This window comes from Rhagoletis zephyria, unplaced genomic scaffold (genome assembly GCF_001687245.7).
Source record: "Rhagoletis zephyria isolate East Lansing unplaced genomic scaffold, Rhagoletis_zephyria_1.1 Rzeph_scaffold_03054, whole genome shotgun sequence".
In the NCBI taxonomy this organism is placed as follows: Eukaryota; Metazoa; Arthropoda; class Insecta; order Diptera; family Tephritidae; genus Rhagoletis; species Rhagoletis zephyria.
The window spans coordinates 31024-51688 of record NW_016160138.1 but is presented as its reverse complement, the minus strand read 5'-3'; positions in this window follow the sequence as shown (position 1 = coordinate 51688).

The window sequence follows — 20665 nt, the reverse complement described above, 5'->3', positions numbered from 1 at the left end:
TTCTCATAAATACATACCATGAAAACACGAAGGCTTTTAACATTCGGCAATATAAGTATGTATGTATGTAGGTATAGTTATGTGAAGTCGGTAGCGCAACGCAACGCATCGTATGTCAATTTTATGCCGCTGTCTGCAGTTATGGCAGTGACAATTGCAACAACAACAACAGCAATGCCAACGAATCGCTGACAACTGACAGTAATTGCATAATCATAAATTATTAAACGCATTTCAGCATAGGTATAGGTGTGTGTGAGTGCGCCTATGACATTGAGGTGAATTCACTGTATGCCAGTTAAGTGGCTAGCGAAATTGCAGTTGGCTTTAAGAGTAGGCAGACAGTTTTTTTTTNGCTTTTAACATTCGGCAATATAAGTATGTATGTATGTAGGTATAGTTATGTGAAGTCGGTAGCGCAACGCAACGCATCGTATGTCCATTTTATGCCGCTGTCTGCAGTTATGGCAGTGACAATTGCATCAACAACAACAGCAATGCCAACGAATCGCTGACAACTGACAGTAATTGCGTAATCATAAATTATTAAACGCATTTCAGCATACCATGTTACCGTATAGGTGTGTGTGAGTGCGCCTATGACATTGAGGTGAATTCACTGTATGCCAGTTAAGTGGCTAGCGAAATTGCAGTTGGCTTTAAGAGTAGGCAGACAGTTTTTTTTTTTTAAAGCGCATTTCGTTTGCATTGAGTTGATTGCAATTAATTGGCATTTACCACAAAAATTACACTCTTTTTGATTGCTGTCATTTAATTAAATACATACATACAGTTGATCTTTGTCAAATATAATGTTACTTATACGCCATGGTGCACGATTAAATAGTACTGTAGGCGATTATTATTTCGAGGATAATTGTAAGCTGCATTAAAGCATTTCACTGACATAGAAAATGGCAAAATTTAAAATAATTACTTTCATACATAAAATTTAAAATCTGATAATTTTTATTGTTGAAACTAAGAATGAAAATAATTTTATCAACGCTAAAATCTCAATTACACCTTTAAACGAACATATGTATGTATGTGCATATGTTTCGCTTTTGTGTAGTAACACGTGTAAGCGATATGGTTTTAATTAAAAACGTGCCGCTAGTAAAAGTATTCTTGTCGTGTTTGCAGCACAAACAAGTTTCAAGTTTGTTTCAAGTAACAGCAACTTGCCTGCTAGTTACATACACCCTGACTCATTTGAATAGGCACATTTTGTTTCTTTAAGATCCAAGCTTGTACCTGGACATGTGGGCATCGGAGAAGATTAATTTTAATTTTATTTTGAAGAATGATCAATTCTGAAGAAAAATAGTAAAAATTAAAAAAAAAATCTTTGTTAATTGGTTTTATGTCGTTTTTAATCAAACTAGACGAATTTTTTCTATGTATATTCACTTGAATAGCCACAATGGCTTTAATACAAGAAAAGGATTAATTTTAATTCCGCTGTTTAACACTACTAGTTTTCACCCAGCGTTGAAATTCAAAATTTAAAATTAAAGGGAGTTGAGGTGGACTGAGCTGAGCCGAGCTGAGGTGAACACAACACAACACAACACAACACAACACAACACAACACAACACAACACAACACAACACAACACAACACAACACAACACAACACAACACAACACAACACAACACAACACAACACAACACAACACAACACAACACAACACAACACAACACAACACAACACAACACAACACAACACAACACAACACAACACAACACAACACAACACAACACAACACAACACAACACAACACAACACAACACAACACAACACAACACAACACAACACAACACAACACAACACAACACAACACAACACAACACAACACAACACAACACAACACAACACAACACAACACAACACAACACAACACAACACAACACAACACAACACAACACAACACAACACAACACAACACAACACAACACAACACAACACAACACAACACAACACAACACAACACAACACAACACAACACAACACAACACAACACAACACAACACAACACAACACAACACAACACAACACAACACAACACAACACAACACAATACAACGCAACACAACACAACACAACACAACAACACATTTTTTGTTGTACCAACTTAAGAAAAAAAAAATCTAGCTTTTGACGTTGGAAAAATAAATAATAATTTTCGAGTATTTTTTAATAAATTTTCTTCATAAAAAATTAACTGCTGCTTTCGTGGATATTGCAACACACGGAATAGATGTAAGGATACAGCTATAAGGGCCACCGCATACCACAGACTTTATCGGCCGCCTATTTAAATAATAGGGCTCGCTTTAAATATGTACATGAAGACGTATGGAGGTGCGCACACTACACCAGCTTAATCGCTTTGAGAAATAAGTTGTGGTGCAATGGAAAGACTAGCGAGCCCATCTACATCGGCGGCCGATAAAGTCCGTGGTGTGCGATGGATCTAATCCATTATAAACAAGAAATATTGCCGGTATATTTTCATTTTTATGATTTTTATTCATGTGATTAGCAGTGGCAAAAATTTATGTATTAAATACGTATATTTATATTGAAAATTAAGTGTTCAGTTAGGAAACATATAAATCTTTACATGTTCTGTTAAAAAATTGTCACAGACACGGTTTATGTCAAAAATTTTGAAGTGAAACTACCTTCTAAAAATTATTGTATCATGCTAGTAAGGATTTCGAGTTTGCCAATAAAAATTTGAAAAAAATACAATTTTAGTTTCTTAAATTAGTCACCTTTTACGCAATGTATTATTTTTTTCACTTGACGGCACACTAGTTTTATTGCACTAGATTCGTTTGTTTTGACAAGAAGAACATTTTCACCGTTTAATTTTAATATTTTGAAGTATCGTAAATTACACGGTTCAACAAAATTTGGTCGTATTTCTCATTTTATAGATTGTCTGATGCTGATTTGAAGTATATTTACAAAATTTTTCTGGTACGTCCAATTTTTTATTAAAGAGCTGTTGTAGTGTCGAAAAATGGCAAAATAACAAATTTCACAAAAAAATATTTAAATATACATATGTATGTAATTTGGACGTAGTTTTCCGAAGAAAAAAAAACGTAATGAATTCTACCTCATGTGGATGGATTGAGTTGAAAGAGGTGAATAAATAAGTAAAAAAACCACACTAGCGAAGAACATGGCGATCGATTCCACCCGGGCATAGCCACTATGGAGAAGCGGTATGATAGGAAATCAAACTTCCACATTCTTGCTGACTATTGCTAGACCTTAAAAAGCAACTACAATGCTTGCGACGAACGTTCTATTATTTCCGTCTAGCTTTTGTGTGTTGTTTCGTGTTATTTTCACGCAATGCTGTCCGCTGGCTTCAGTTATCGATAGAATTTGCATTCTAAAACAAATTTCATATCATCATGTATTTTAATAAAAAGCGGCTTAAAAATGAAAGTAAAGAAGATCTTCAAAATCCGATCAGAATGAAAAAATGTGTCTATTCATGTGATTCCAGGTGTACATGCATACTATCTATGTATGTACGCAAGTCATAAAAGCCCTTTATGACAGAAAGAGCGAGTGGGTATGTAGCTAAGTACGAGTAAAACAAAAAAATATGCAAAACGCTAGGTACCATCATTGAAAAAACAACAACAATAAATGTGTCTAAATATGTTGACAGCAGTAAACATCTGCATTTGCATATTTTCTTGCAATTAATTCTGTTGGTGGCTGTCAACGTGACCAACCGTAAATGCTGGCGCATCCAAGCCAACATTCTCGTATTTAGATATGTATGCATAAGTATGGAACATATGCATGTTTATATGTACAGTGAAACCTCGTTATTATTATTGTTAACAAAGTTAAAGGGGTTCGACAAATGCTTCGTTGTGTCAATATTTTCGATATATTTATAGAATATTGAAGCCTCGATGTAACAAAAAATTCAAAGGTTTTGCAAAAATTATATATCCTTAAAATACAAAACCGCGTATCAAGATTATGAAAAACCTCGTTTGTAAGGTTGGTATTTACAGAAATACGAAAACTGCGATAAATCAGTGACACAAGAAGCTACTTCACTCAAAATCGAGTTTGCAGTAATCTTTTAGCAATAAATGCGATTATTGCAAAGTTTTAGAAAATAGGCGTGGCACCGCCCACTTATCACTACACATGTTTACCACCTTGCATGAACTATCAATATCCACCAAACTCGGTACAGCAATTGCCCTTGGTATATTAAAGCAATATGTTGAAATTTTTTCTATCGGACTAAAATTACTCCGACTTTCTATACAACGGTAATTTTCAGAAATACGAAAACTGCGATATTCAAATAACTAAGGACAATTTTTCGATCAAACATATTTGCATCTCAAGACCCATTTGAGAGTTATTATCGGAAGAGTCGAATCTAAAAATAAAAGCTTTAAAGTGATCTTTTTTTTCGAGCATTGCGAACCCTTCAAATGCATTTCGCAGTAAAAATTCTTCACTATAAAATCAATTGCTCTTCAGAGGTAGTGTAGAAATGCAGGTACCCTATTTATACCTAGATCAACATAAAGGCGTATATTACAAAGTAAAGACGAGTTTCATCCAATCATCTAACAAAGAATGCATATGCCTTTTAGATGTGTATATACATACATCTAATACGTATACATTTATGCATATGTAGAGTGTTTTTTCAGAGGAGTCTGCTTCTCTCAAAATATACCAAATTACGTTGGCTTTCTTATAAATAAAAAAGAATATGTAGTTTGCACTATGCATGTGTATACGTACATACATACATACATACATGCCCAGTAAACACTTTTGTTAAATCTCAATTTGATATGCATTTAAAAATCAGTCCTTTTCTCAAATCTCAAACGTTAGTTCTCAACTGCATCTCAATTAGCCATCGAGAACTCTAATCAAACTAAATAGCCCTCTTTTAATATGGAATTTTCCTTTATTCTCAAATTGAGAAATACTTAATTTTCAACGTTTTCTTAAACGTGAGTGGAGCGGAACGAAATGGAATCCAGTTACTCTCATTGAAATTTTTTTATAGTTTTGCCAATGATGCATGTAAAAGAAACACACAGTTTTTGTAGGAAAGGAATTTTTATTTAAGCTGTTTAACAGATTATTTAACCCTGTTTTGATAACTCTCTTGCACGTTGCTGTCCAGATAACTATACGTATGTGAGCATTTTATTTAGAAATATTCTGCATTTAAAATGGAAATACCACCGATTTCAATCCAAAGTTCAAAAGGTCTCGCAGACATAGGTCATCGAACCAGGGTTAATAGCTTATTTATTCAGTTCGTTTGATAAAGAAAAATACGGTTAGTGTAAAAAATTAGTTGCGTATACTTGCGAAGTAATTTCTTGCGAAATAAAAAAAAAAAAAAAAATTTATCTTTTACATTCTATGCCTGAAACAGAGAGAGCAACGAGCAAAGCGTCGACTACAAACGTATGTATCAGTGTTGCCAACTGCAAAGGTCCGAAAATCTCATTCTCCTCTGAAAAATTGAAAAACACCCTGCTTATCTCGTTTAAAAATTCGCAAATTCCTCTTATGAGTATTAAATATTAAAAGTTTTAATAACAATATATATAACGAGTTTTAAAAGCTTTCAGCTCCATTTCGGCGATTTTCTCTTTTCCTGAGTTGCACATGGCCTTATGGCTGTCTCTTCGGCTATAAAACCAGCCCTAATGGGACTATCTCTGATACAGTATTTTTTTTATCAAGTTAACAAGGCCTTTCTGTGTAATGAAGGTGACACACATATGTAGTTTGGCTAAAATTGGCAAACGAATCCATCAGCTCGTTATCTCACTAGTCAAAAATGAAAAATTTTTGTGTATGTAAATTATATAATTAAATTGTATACTTTATTAGTTTCGTGTTAAACCGGTATCTGACTTCAAGTGTTAACAGTTTGAAACTTGTCAAATTAAGGGTTTAAGAGAAATTACTTAAAGTTTGAGAAAAATCGAGTTTAAATGTCCCACCCGTCGAGTTGGAATGTGCAATATATATCTGAATATAGAGATGTAACAATGACTGATCAGCAAACAAAAAAATAAAAAAAAACGATTAAATCACAAAATTGTATTTAGCTAGAAATCCCACAATGAGACCTAAAATCGTACGCGCCCTTTTATGGTACGAAAGTCCCAAATTATGGGCGAAATCCCATGAGTTGGCAACACTCGTATGTACATATTTTAATGGGAGCGTGCATAGCGAACAGCAAAAAAAAATTTAGTATAATTAAAGTGTTTGAAAATATACAAATTCTTAAAAAAACTGGATTTAATGAAAAATAGTTAACTCTTTTCTCCGATTTAGAGATTTAGCGCTATTTTTCCACAAAAAGCTTAAAAAATTGTTTTTTTTTTGGATTTATGGCATTTTCAATACAGCACAAACCCTTTTATCATACTTAAATAATAATATTTTTATATAACATTACAAAAATTCATTTTTAACATGAAGATATTATTTCATTTTGAGCAGCAGACTATTTCATTAGACCATCTCAGCAGAACAACGACAAAAACGTCAATCACAAAATGAATTATTAAACAATTTCAACGATTCACTCGAACGAGCAACCATTTTCCGACAGACAAATTGCGAATGACAGCGACCGCGTGGTCGAAAAGCCATTTTGCTACAGATGTAACACCGATAAACTTAGACATCTGATTGACACAGATGAAACGGAACAAAATACTAAAAAATTGTTTCTCAAATGTTTCTCAAACCGTTCTTAAGTTGATAAACAATGTTTGAGGAAAATTTTAGAAAATTATTCAAGCCACATTTATAAAAAACGCTGAAAATCAAATTGAGAAATGCGATTTTCTCAAACGTTTGAAAATTTATTTTCCAGTGTTTGTTGGGTATGTATGGACATATGTACATACACAAGTATATGAACTACCACTTTCGCGTCCACTTCTAGTTACAAGTGTTGTTTTTGAGCTTACTGCGGCATTTAAAAATGCATACGAAAATACTCATACTTGAGAATAACGCGAGAGATTGCAGCACATGTCAACTTGAAATACTTGGAACTTGTCGCTAAAACTTTCTGTCGCAAGACGAATATAAAGCAGAAAAAGTAGAGGAGTAAGGTCTTCACATACATAGCTGCACGAGTTGCACTAACAAGGCGGCTTAACTATACATACTGAGTTTTAAATAGAAGGCCATTAGTGGTGGACTAGTAAAAGTTTTAAAAGACGTGCATAGACACACACACACACACACACATGCTACAAAAACATGCCAATTAAAGCACTTAAATCAGTATCTGTGTATGTAGGTAATCGAAAGCAATGGCAGCAGAAAGTTTAATGCAAGTAAATTCTTGCTTAGTAATTATAAAACAATTGCATGTTTGCATTTGACAGCCTGTGGGATAAAAGCAACAAATGCACATGAAATATACGATATACATATCTATGTTTGTGCCTCGATGTATGGTTGAAAATATGTACAAGTTCCCTAGTAAATGCATATATGCAATATTTCGTGCATGGAAAATGTCTAGTCTGCTTAAAAGGATTAATTCAGCAGTACAGTTGCGTGCTACGACACAGCAAAACAATGGCACCTAGGTACTACATACGGCAGCAAACATTCTTGCATAGCTACTTTACTATTTTCGGCAAACTTGTTATTGCTTTCCGTCCGGCTGGGAAATACATTGTGGCTAAATTACAATTGCAAAGGCTCACATAAACGTGTTTATAATAGAGTAATACAAACGTATGTATGTATACTTGTATAATTACATTGCATATTCAGCCTGTAGCGCTGCCTCTGACATGCAATGAGTGAAAGCTGGTGAGAGTTATAATTCATTTCACTTCGTTCCGAACCAAGCCAACAATCTATCGCCCCTTGTCGGCTGGCTTCCTTTAAATTACAGTTTTTTTTTTTTACATTAAATATTCACATTTCTATTAGTCTATCTGTCTGTCTGTCTGCATACCATTAAAAAGTCTACCTAAGTTAAATTTACTGATTGCGGCAGGCAGTCTATCAAAGTGTCATAAACTGGCTGTAATGAAATTATTGCTTCAATTTATTACATACTAGCTTTTTTCCGCAGCTCCGCCCACATAAAGTTCGGTTTGATGTTATGATTTGAAATGCAGCAAAGAGGGAAATAAATTGCATAACCGAAAATACCAAAAAACAAAAATAAAAATATTAAAAAAAAAAATGCGTATTATTTCGGGGTTCCAGAACATGGTCAATAGGTCGCATTTCAACTAAATTGCATATTTCAGTAATAACTTACCCTTAATGTGTTTGATTTGTTTCAAATTTTTTAGGATTGATGGATAAACTTAAATAATAAATAAATATGAAATTTGAGCTTAATTAATACATATTTTAAAACTTTATAGCACAAAAACAAAAACAAATCCATTTAATAGTTTTCCACATATCTCGAGAATGGGGCGAGGAAAAAATTTGAAAAAAATCACAAATACACCCATCAAAATTCTCTATGAAAAGATATATTTTAAAATTTGTTTTCTTGAAAAATTTTCACATACAAATTTTTTGATACATTTTGGTATGGAATGCGTCATGTACACTTTTTCGATTACTTTTCATGTGGCAATTTATGTAGAAAATATGAGATTTGAAGAAGGGAGAGATGCTTAGGGCATATTTATCTATCTGTGGGATTTCAAAATAAAGCTTTCTTAAATCTCTTTCGCTGGCCACCCATACTGTAATACCTTATTTAACTTATTAATAAAATTTAACTTAAATTTTAAATAGGCGGCAATTCAATTAAAAATGTTTTTTTTTAATAGAGCTTTTTTAAATATCAATCATTCGCCATCCATATTGGAATTTTAAATATAAATTTTTAAGCAGGTGGCAACCTTCTTAAAGAATATGCTATACGTTAATTTAGCTCGGAAGCTATCTTTTGGTCCAAATCCTTTAGGGAGGTGTAGTTTAGCTTCCCCGGTTTTGGAATAATATTTACCACCCAGACCTACCCTCAAGCTTTGAGTTCCCGCGATTTAACGACCAAAGTTAACAGAATTAAAGCCGCAGTTGGTTAAACTCTAATCTAAATAATAAAAGGAATACGAGTGGACGTCAACTAGTAGTACGACTTCTTCAATTTCAAAAGAAGATGAAAGACTTTGAGGCGATCCTGTGAAATATGGAACTCTTCGGTAAAAAAAGAGTAAGTCCTGGCTTCAGAGCGCTACTTGAGGACAGCGCGATCGCGTGATTTTCCATGCTGCTTGAACGCATTCAGTTCCTCCCCAATTTTAGCCAACAACAGTTTTGAAAATATATTATACTCCAACACTATCGCCATTTAAACAGTTTTCACTTCAACCTGAATCTTTTTCAAATGCACAACAAAAACACTCTGCCTTTTCTACTCTACTAAGGGCCGTTTTCTCAAGTAACCTGTAACTTTAAAGCTCACTTTATATTTAAAGGTTGCATTAAAATGTCTGATTGTGTCTAAAGTAAATCATTTTATTATCGATTTTTTATTGTTTTACAACAAAGAAACATACATACGTCAAAAACCAATACTAAAAACGCTTAACTGTAGACATAGCTTTATTTTTAATCCAACCTTTAAATATAAAGTGAGCATTAAAGTTAAAGGTTACTTCAGAAAACGGCCCTAAGTATCTAACCACAATGGTTTAACAAAGCAGTTAAAAGCTCTTGCAAATGGATTACTACTATACGACAGGTTTAACAGCAGCTAAATCGTTTATGTACAAGAAAATCGATTGATTCTAGTGTTGGTGCGGTGAAGTTCAAGTCAACTGGCAAACAAATCAAATAAACAAAGAATGAAAACAAAAAAGAGCTGCAACAGACAGCATTCACTTTTCATTACAAACAATCAAATCAAACACAAAAGGCTTTGGTAAAATGTATGTATGTACGTAGAATAAAAGTGAACGACTTTCAGGAAGGATGTGTCAACAAACATACATATGTGTGTCTGTATGTACATTTGTGTGAATAAGTGGATGTGTACACTTAAAAACTTTCCGATGCATTTATTTGCAGGTGCACAATTGCCCAGTATGAAAACCGGCTGCTCTTAGCAATGTTTAAAACTAGTTCATGCTGAAGCCACAATAGCTCACATGTAATTACTTTAATAAATAGGTCAATATTTAGCGCTGGTTTCTCTTCCAATTTGAGGTGTACATGCTCACCCCATTTTCTGGAGGTTTTGGCGCAGCTATAAAATGTAGTTACCATGAAAAATGGTTAAAGACACAATTGGATATTATTATTGGGAATCTCCTGAAGAGAAACAGAGTTTTCCGATCGAAAAATATTGATTTTCAATAATTCTATACCATTTCTAAGAAAAGTTGTTCCTTCCCCATATAAAATACATGGAAAACTTTGAGCGCTTTGAGCACTCCCTATTTTTTTTCAAAATAAAAAATAGGGTATATTTTTTCGGTAGAACTATCCCCAGAAGGTGGCGGCATTAAAATTCCGGCTTTACTTTTTCACATACATTTTTGCACCACTTTAATATTTATACATACATATTTATATGAAATCTCTTTAAGCTCAATCAAGTTAGCGGCGCTAAAATGAAAAAATGAAGAAAAAAATTGTTCGTATTATTGTGCTCATTGTGTGCTATTTTCGGCCACTTTTCGTTTTTTTTGTGCTCCGACCATTTGGTAAATAATTAGGACTTTGCTAAGTTAACCGTAACTTAGCAAAACATTCATTCAATGAAGTATTTTTACTACTTTTCTGGGCTTATTTTTTTGTGCTTTTTATGGGCTTTAAAAATATTGCCCGGTTAACATTGAAAAACCGTTTGACGCCACGCTAGCTAACCCACTTCTTAAACTTTGGTCGAACACGGATAAATAGTATTGAGGAATTACGTGCTATTTTTGGGCTTTTTAGAGTCACCTNAAATCTCGCTTGCGTTCTGCTTTTTTCTCTCGCAAGCGAGATAGAGTTTTGTTGACTGAGCATTTTTGACAGCATACTTTTTCATTTGTAAAATATTCGAGCTTTGCAGGCTAAATTTGTATTCTCCACCAAAATAAGCGATGTTGCTACTCCGCTATACATATTGGTTTGGCCACCTCAAAAATCACCGAGGAAAACAGTTCAATTGAATCGGACCGATTTTATTTTTTTTGGTCGCGATATTGGATCCGCCAATTTTAATTTTTTTTATATAAAAAAACGTTTTTACTTGTTTTTTTTTTTAGTTTTGGGTTTTTAAAACGCCTCACTACTTGCAATAGGAGACAGCTAGATGACAATTTTAAGACCCTAATATTTGTAATCGGTGCCACAAAATTTGGCCGTCATACTGATCCAGTTGCCGTGGAACATCCCTTATGGATTATTCGATTACTGAAATGTATCGCCAGACTATGGAAATACATCCATTATCTACCAAGATTTTCAGAACTACGCTTGTTTTGTGAGCAATGTTAATGATAGGAGCATGGTATGTTATGGTTCAATGAATGGACCCTCTATTACTTAAAACTTCCTTGCCTTTCTTTCTGTTCACTGGAAGATTAAAAACGTAAGTGCGCCTGGGTCACACTGGAGAAGTGAAACTTACGTTACATATCTAGTTTGTCTCATAACCAATATACATATGTACATACATACGTACGTACATCTGCTTTTGCTTAAGATATATTTATTGTGTTTTTCTATCTAGATCCCTACCTTTACCTACCTCTCGTTTTAATTAAATTTATGTTAATCTGTTTTCCTTATCTTAATTTTTATCTTTATACTTAATCGATAACAAAATCGACAAAATCGATAAAAAATATCCACAACAAAACCGATAAAAATGTCGATAACAAATTCAATAAAAATATCGATAACAATCGATAAAAATATCTATAAAAAACCGTGAAAAACATCGATTATTATATCGATAAGTCCTGAGAATCCCGAAAATCTCTAAACTCCCAAAATAGTTCCCAGTTTGAGTCTCTGTGTCTCTATCTATACCCTTTCTCTGTAATTACCTTTATTTTAATATTTCTTCCTCTATCGTCATCTTTCCTTCTATCGGTATCCTAACCTTATCTTTTTCTTTATGTTTTTACTTTTATGTTTGTCATTTTCTTCATCTACATACATATTCCCCTTCATCTTTGCCCTTATATAAGTAAAGAGTTCAAATTTGCCTTGACTTTCATTTTTGCCGTTATCTTTACGCATATTTGTTTTTGTCTTAATTTTTACCTATGCCTTACTTTATCTATGTACATACTCACCTTTACTTTCATTCTTGTATTGGTCTTTTCCTAAGTGTTATTCTTTTACCTTTTATTACCAAGTTTTAGTTAAATTAATACCACGTGCATACACTGAAGAAGCACTTGTTTCAGCCCCAACCATTTCCGTGTGCAACTTCCATGTGCAATTTCCGTTGCGCCATTTCCGCGTGCAATTTCCGTTGACTCCCAACCAACCAACCGCCGCTAAAGAAATTTCACCTCAAAAGATCTACGCTCGTATAATCTTCAAAACGTGTGGCAAATACAAAACAATTAAGCCCTGTTGCTGTTTGCCATTGCAGTTGCAAATTGTATGTTGTCATTGTAGGTTTAAATCTTAAATCGATTTTGTCATTCGTTAGCTGCATTTGTGATAGACATACATACCTACATACATACATTTTTTCCCAATACAGTAATACTCAAACATATACATAAATACGAAAGTAGAAATGTTCACAGCCACATGTACCCTGCAAAAATCGGTTGACCATGTGGTCAATTTGCGTCATATTGGAGTACATACAAAATGCTCCTCCGTAATGCAGTAGCGGTCCAAGTCATTTCCCTACTCCAGTTTATTGTTACCCCGATCATTGCTCGTGTTTTAACGAAGGTAATCACCAGACTATATTTGTTAAGCTGTGTTGCCAAGAGGTAGATTACTCTTAGGAGTAATCCCTCGGAGTAGTTTTATGTTGCACTGATGCNAAGGTAATCACCAGACTATATTTGTTAAGCTGTGTTGCCAAGAGGTAGATACACTTAGGAGTAATCCCTCGGAGTAGTTTTATGTTGCATTGATGTGATTCAAAGTTGGAGTATATGGTCTTGCTCTGGGGCATCGCAGTGTTAATGCGACCACATTTTTTATATGCATCCCGGTTAATTTTGGAGTAATTCTTGAACTTAAGGGAGCACTCCTAATATGCTCGCGATTTGTGCAGAGCATTTACTTTTTTTTACACACATACATATATACACATATATATGTATACTCACATACATATGTATATAAGCGCGATTATTGCAGTATACACTGCAGCTACCGGTTTTATGGCATTTTGTGGTTTATCCGATTGTGGCGACAGTTGGCAAAGTCGAAGTCCATCCATGAAAATCGAATGAACTTTTGCCCTTAACTCAATTGGAAATTTTCGTTAGTGCACTGCTGGCCCTCCTTTCCCCACTTCCTGCATGGCAGCAAAGGCTGCAGTTATGCGAAATTTTGTTATGAACTCCAAAGCAACGACAGCAGACTGACAGGCAGACAGATGGTCGCTGATGATATCAATATGTGTGCAAAATACCTCATACATATAAAAACATGTACGCTTATATGTATGCATATAAATAAGGTATGTTCAATAATACGTAATGCATCCATATATATGTACACTCCCCGTCATTTGATTAGCGCATCCTTTTAATCCATAGTATTTACAGTTTTCGTTTTCTTTATTTAAGATTCATTATTTTTTTCATAAAAATATAGCATATTATACAACAAAAAGCATGTAAATCCGATTTTAAAATTTCATAAATATAAAAACAACGTCAAAAGGAGTGCGCTCTTCTAATAGCCAACGGTGAACGAGGTTAAAATTAAAAAAAAAAAAAATTAATCTGGATTTGTACGTTTCTTTTTGTAGAATATGCTGCATTTTTATAAAAAAAAAAAAACTAGAAAATAACCGAAGTGAAGCCACTGCGCCTTGAAAGAATATTCGTGTTGTTACTTCCTCACAAAACTCTTATGGTTTCATTCATAAAAAATAAAAAGAATTTGAAGAGCTTTTTTAATCGATTTTTTTAACGAATTTTCGATTTATGAAATATACTTTAATTTTTTATCACTACGCGTGTTAGTTAATATATTTTCGCAGGTATTTAATCCTGGAAAATAAATGTATGCTCTTATATGTAACTCAATTCTACATATCGTGCACTTTTTCAATGGTTCTCAATTGAGTATGTATTTACCTTATCTTATCACTTTAACTACATATATATTTTTTTCAAATATGTGGAAACACGCTACAAAAATATTTTCGGCAGTAAACTTTCTTAAACCTCTTGTCCCCTCCTACTGTAATTTATTTTATCTATTTGGTAATTGAGTCAAATTTTTCGAACAGGTGGCAACCCTACTCAAAAATATTTTGTCAGTAAAATTTCCCAAACCTCTTCAGTTGGATATCAATCAAAATAAACTTTAAAAAATTTTAATTAAAATTTTCAAACAGGTGGCAACCTTCTACAAAAATATTTCTGACTGTAAGCCTTATAAAACTTCTTTTCTTTTGACAGCCATATTGCAATACTTACTTCATTTTATCAATTTATTCAAACTTAAGTTTTCAAAGAGGTGGCAACCCTGTAATTATTATTTTTCTATATTTTAAGTTAGATCTTTGGCAATACATCGGCGAAAACTGCATTTGATTCCATGCTTTACTTTTGGAGTGATGCGCGTACAAACATACAGACAGACGGACAGACAAACAAAAATGGAAAACTATACACGCTGGGGATCAAAACGATGCGCTATTCAAATGAGTAGGAGTGTAAACATATCTGTTATTATGTGTTCGATTTCTACGAGGATAACTGTTATGCCGTTGGCAGGTTGAATAAGAAATTTATTATAGTTTCCATTCTTCGATAACTAAACTGTAATTATTTCAATATGTACAAATTGTAAGATTATAATCGAGTATCTTGCACATTGATGTGAGCTTTGTGATTGGTTAATTTAAATTTATGTCAACTGCATGCTCAGTTGATTAAAAAGTACAATAGGATTATTAAATTAAATGCGACAGTCGGCAAATACTTAAACATACATACATACATATGTATGTTTGTAAATATGAGCAAAGCGTTTCCATAAAGTCGCAGTAACTAGGTATCATTGTTGTTTTTAATAGCGATTACAAAGCCCATTGCTGATACATCGAACACACGACATTTCTGAGAGCAACGAATAGTAGCAGGTCATCGACTCCTCCAAGGAAGAAGAGAGGGGTTCCACCTACTGAAAAGATTATGGCTATCTCCTATCTTGAAAAACAAAACGATAGGAGGAGAATAATATGTTTTAAGCTCCCGATTGGGTTAGATTTCAAAGTAGAAGATATAAATAAGTTAAACGAAAAATGTTTAATATGGGTATCAAAGGCTTTGAGAAAGCTATATCTATTGCGAAAATATTTTTGACGACGGTCGCCACCTATTAATTTTATTAATATTAAAGTATATGAGATAGCTTATGACCCGGTTTAATATACAGCATATTTTTTGCCACCTGCTTACAAAATAAAATTATATTTCAAATTATAAGTTCAACGAAATTTCACAACATGGATGCGAAACGACAAAGATTTAAAAAACTTCATTGCGAAAGCATTTAGAAGGGATTTCCACCTATTTAAAAATTTAAATTTCATTTAGTAGACGTGTTAACCATCGTAAAATCTTAAGCTTAACATTTTTTAATGGTTTAAAATGGTTTTATAGGATTTTAACTGCACCGAAGTATTTTTAAACACAAGAAAAAAATTACTTTATATATAAATTAAGAAAAAGTTTTGGTTCAGTCTGGCCGGAGCTTTTTACTAGAAAATTTTTATATAAGCAGAGCAAGCTCGTTATTATATTTTCGCATTACTTATATATGTATGTAATAAATCACTATCATCATTGACTTCTGCGTCTATTTATAACTGCATTCTTTTCCATTTGCATATTTGTAAGTATTTAATGACGAAACTTGCATAAGATCTATCATGCATACCAATTCGTTTGTGCCTTTTTTACATCGCCATTGTTTGCCTTAAACTTTCGCAATCCTGCCACTGGTTACTAAGTTGTACTATAATTTACTTTTCTATTTCAACTCAGTGCAATAAATTACTTGGAAATAATGCGGAAATACTTCCGCAGTAAAAATTTTAAAACGCTTTGCAAAAAATTGTTTTCAATTTTGTGGCGGATATTTTCTTACTTGCATTCCTGCTTTCTACTTCTGTGCAGCGCAATTGCATGTATTTGCATTTAAATTAGATGCATTGGAAAAGAAACAATTGCGATGTCCATAAAAATGTACTAAAAATGGAAAGCGAAATTTTGTTTGGGTTTACTAATGCGGAAAATAGTTAGCTATCCGTTTTTTTTTTATTCTTAATAGACTTATGTATGTATAGTACGGTTTGTAACTACGGCATATCACGTAAGCTATTCTTGAGTCGCCGCATTAAGCTCCACTTAAAGTCAAACTCTTGTAAGAATCTGTTACAGAATTAACTAATTTTTGTTCGAATTGGAAAGTTGAAGTTTGGATACGTAGAATTATGTAGATTTTGAAACCTAATCGTAAATTGAAATTTCAGCAACTGAATGATGAAGATGCAAAAGCCAACTTAAAAGTTGCTTGGATTTGAAAAAATTCGAACATTCATGAGAGGTTTCTTATTTAAAATTCGGAAAAGCGTGAAAGAGCAATTCCAACCATAAATAATTATATTCAAAAATAACTTAAATGCATTTTGGCCAGATAGATCTATCGCAGTACTCCCAAATAGAATAGAGTTTATTTAAAATTTGTTTTTCGAATTATTCAAGAAAGGTAAATTACACTGTGTGAGAATTTTATGATAATTCAAACCAGCCTGGACTTTGCCGCAATTTAATTTAGTTAATAAAATTATAATTTGTTTCATTGTTCTATAAAAGGGTTAATTTAGCAAGCTTTGGTAGCGTCAAAAGTGAAAACTGGTTAAATTATGTACATTTTATTTTACTAATTGAAAAATTCATGAGCTTTGATAAATAAAAATATCGAGCGAGAACTTTGTTAGAGAATTATTTTGCTATCTTAAGAAAAAACGACGATTATTTACCGTCTCCTGACTACCCTCCAATTCAGGATCTAAAAAGTTTTTTCGATTAAAGTTTCTTTAATACACACCTTACCTCTGATGCACTGTTTTAAAACATTTTTCACTAATGCAAATGATGAAACCATTACAACATCTACAGTTTCTCCGATTTTCCTGCAATAATATCGGTGCTTAGGGCGCTCCAGAAGTACAGATTTTGGTAACAGAAACGATAATTTGTCGAGCCAATTTGGCAACGGGCTCAGGCTACTTTGTGAAAAAAGGAGAAATGCAGGCTTAAAAAAAAATCGAATATCCCGAACCCTAAGTAGAGTAAATTTCATAATGGTTCTAATTAATTATAAATATGCTCATATTGTAGTAATATTTTTTATTTATGTACGTACGTGCGTATTATGCTGAGTATGAGTGAGAGCAATAAATTCCGCTACAGTCATATATTTCCATACTACACATAAATAAAATGAATCAACTACACAAACAAGTTTCTATAAAATATGACAAATCCAAGTGACTTCATTCTTTACACACCATTTATTTCTTTTTCATTCTATTTGAGTGATTAAAAATTTATAATGAATGGCATGGCTGTGAAATAAATGGCACCCAATATAATAATTTACTGGTACTTTTCAACAAAACCCAGAAAAATCCTAGCCATAAATTTTTAAATTCTGTTGAAATGTGCAAAGCCAAAATGGGTTAGCCAGTCGTTTAAGCTGAAAAGAAACACTATTTTTCTCTTGCACGGTCTACATATACACATTTCTATATATTTATTTGTAGCTTTGAGCGCAATTGCGAAGCCCAGTGAAGCATAAAAGGGAATAGATATACGAGGACAACTTACTACTCAATTTTCTAGGTGGCAATGAATATCCCAAACAATTTGAGGTCGAGTGCTGCTTAGCTGAAAAGTAAATTGTGACTGAATAGGCGGCTTAAGTGTTCGAGTACGGCAAGGGTGAAAACTAAAGAATATACGGTAGCATACAAATGATTGGAAAATTACTTAAATAAAAATATAAAATATACGACATAATGTTAACATCAAGTAAATCCTGACAATCCTCGCCAGATGATACTTAAACAAAAAATTAATCACAACACCATAAGGTCTTGATTTGTAACGCTAGCAATTTTGGCTAAGATAGTAAAAAGTCTTTAGTAAGACAAATGAAAGACAGATGGCAAGATAGTTCGAAATCCTTTTGTTATTCTAGTACAAAAGTCTTTGAAAACAAGTAATTTTTAAGCCAAAAATATATATATATTTCATGACCCGATGATCGGATCTAAACCAGATTAGTATGAGACCACCTCTGAGACACTACCTTTCCGGTGCAAAAAGAATTCATATCAAAATCGATTGACGTGGTCCAAAGTTATGCGGTAACATACATAAAAAAAATAGATGCGGAATATGATAACCTCCTCCTGTTTTTGAAGTCGGTTAAAAAGCACTCACATTCACTACTCCTGGTTAAAAGCTACTTTTAAATAAAGCTCTTGTATATCATTTAGCTCACGTCATTCCGGCAATCAAAATGGCCAAGTGAGCAAAGCACAAGCGTGCCGGTATATCCGAATTCGAGTCCTCGGCCAGCGGAATTTTTTTCTTTTCTTTTTTTAATCGGCATTTTTTCTTTTTTAATTTAATTTTCGATATTATTGTTTTAGAAAAGAAAGTATATAATTTACTTATTTTATGCAATTTGTTTCTTTTTAACTTTTTTCCCTCTTATTTTGATTTTTAGATGTTATTGTTTTAAAAACTAAGAATATTATTTTTAATTTTAAGGAACTTATTTTTTTTCTGCCTTTTTTGAGTTTAGTTTTTAGATTTTGTTGTTTAAAACCAAACTAAAATTTTTAAAATTACATTTAATTTTTTAGAAACGTATAGTTTTCTTTTCTTATTTTAAATTGTTTTTGCTAATTTAGTTTTTAGATTTTGTTGTTTTAAAAACAGAAATAAACTTTTTGTATTTCATTTAATTTTTATGATATTATTTTATTATTTCTTAACTTTATTGTTCGGNATATCCGAATTCGAGTCCTCGGCCAGCGGAATTTTTTTCTTTTCTTTTTTAATGCGCTTTTTTTCTTTTTTAATTTAAATTTCGATGTTATTATTTTAGAAAAGAAAATATATAATTTACTTATCTTATTTGTTTCCTTTTAACTTTTTTCTTTCTTATTTTTAAAAACAAATAATATTTTTTTAATTTCATTTAATTTTAAGGCACTTATTTTTTTAATGTTTCTTTCTTTTTTGTGTTTACTTTTCTTTTAGGTTTTAGATTTTGTTGTTTGAAACCAAACTAAAATTTTTTTAAATTACATTTACTTTTTTAGAAACGTATTGTTTTCTTTTCTTGTTTTAAATTGTTTTTGCTAATTTAGTTTTTAGATTTTGTTGTTTTAAAAACAAAAATAAACTTTTTGTATTTCATGTAATTTTTAGGATATTATTTTATTATTTCTTAACTTTAATTTTCGGTAATTTTTAAAATTGATTTTAAAATTTTGTTTTAATTTTTAAGTATGTACTACTTTCCACTTTTTTGGTTCAATTTTTTTTTCTAACTGAATTTTTACATGTTATTGCTTTCAAAATAAAAAATATTTGCTTTTATTTAATTTAGTATTTAAAAATATTTTTATTAATTTTTGTTTCATTTTATTTATTTTTTCTTTATTTAATTTAATGTTCTTTTATTTATTAGTTTGTATTCCCGTAAATAATATGCATATCGTCGTTTAAAATACGAAACCGCGTATTTTTCCATATAAAGTAACAGTAAAGAGCTTTCAAAGCATTTTCCAATATTGTATTTTGAAAGGCTGCGGTGAGTTGAAAGATACTTGCCAGATTTACCCTGTAAATATATTTTTAAACAAGTCTTTAATCACAAAAATATTTACTTAAATCCCTCACAATCTATACTAAGCGTTAGAATACTCTAATTCCGCTCAGCGGTGAACATTCGCTGTGAAAGTTTAAATTTTTCAAAACTGACTTATGGCCGCCTAGATCGCACATAGGGGGCGACAGATGGCGCCTGACGACAAAAACCAAATGATGAGAAATTCAATTGTGATCTTTCACTCATGAGTATGTAGACTCAAACCAGTTCGTTATATTTGCCAACATAATTTAGCTGAGTCGTGCATTGCCTAGTTTTGAAGTACTTAGAAGTGTGGCCAACGACTTAAGCGCAAATAAACAATACAGGTTGGGAAAACCGAAGCATATTCCCTTTGAAGTGAAGATTTCAAATCTCTTCCCAATGTTACTTTTACAGCCATCACTAAATAGTTTCTATGTAATTAGGAACTCAACGCCAGTAGAATATTCTCAACAAATGTCGTAGCTTACTATCCTTAGGCATTGATAAAAAACATTTAGACCT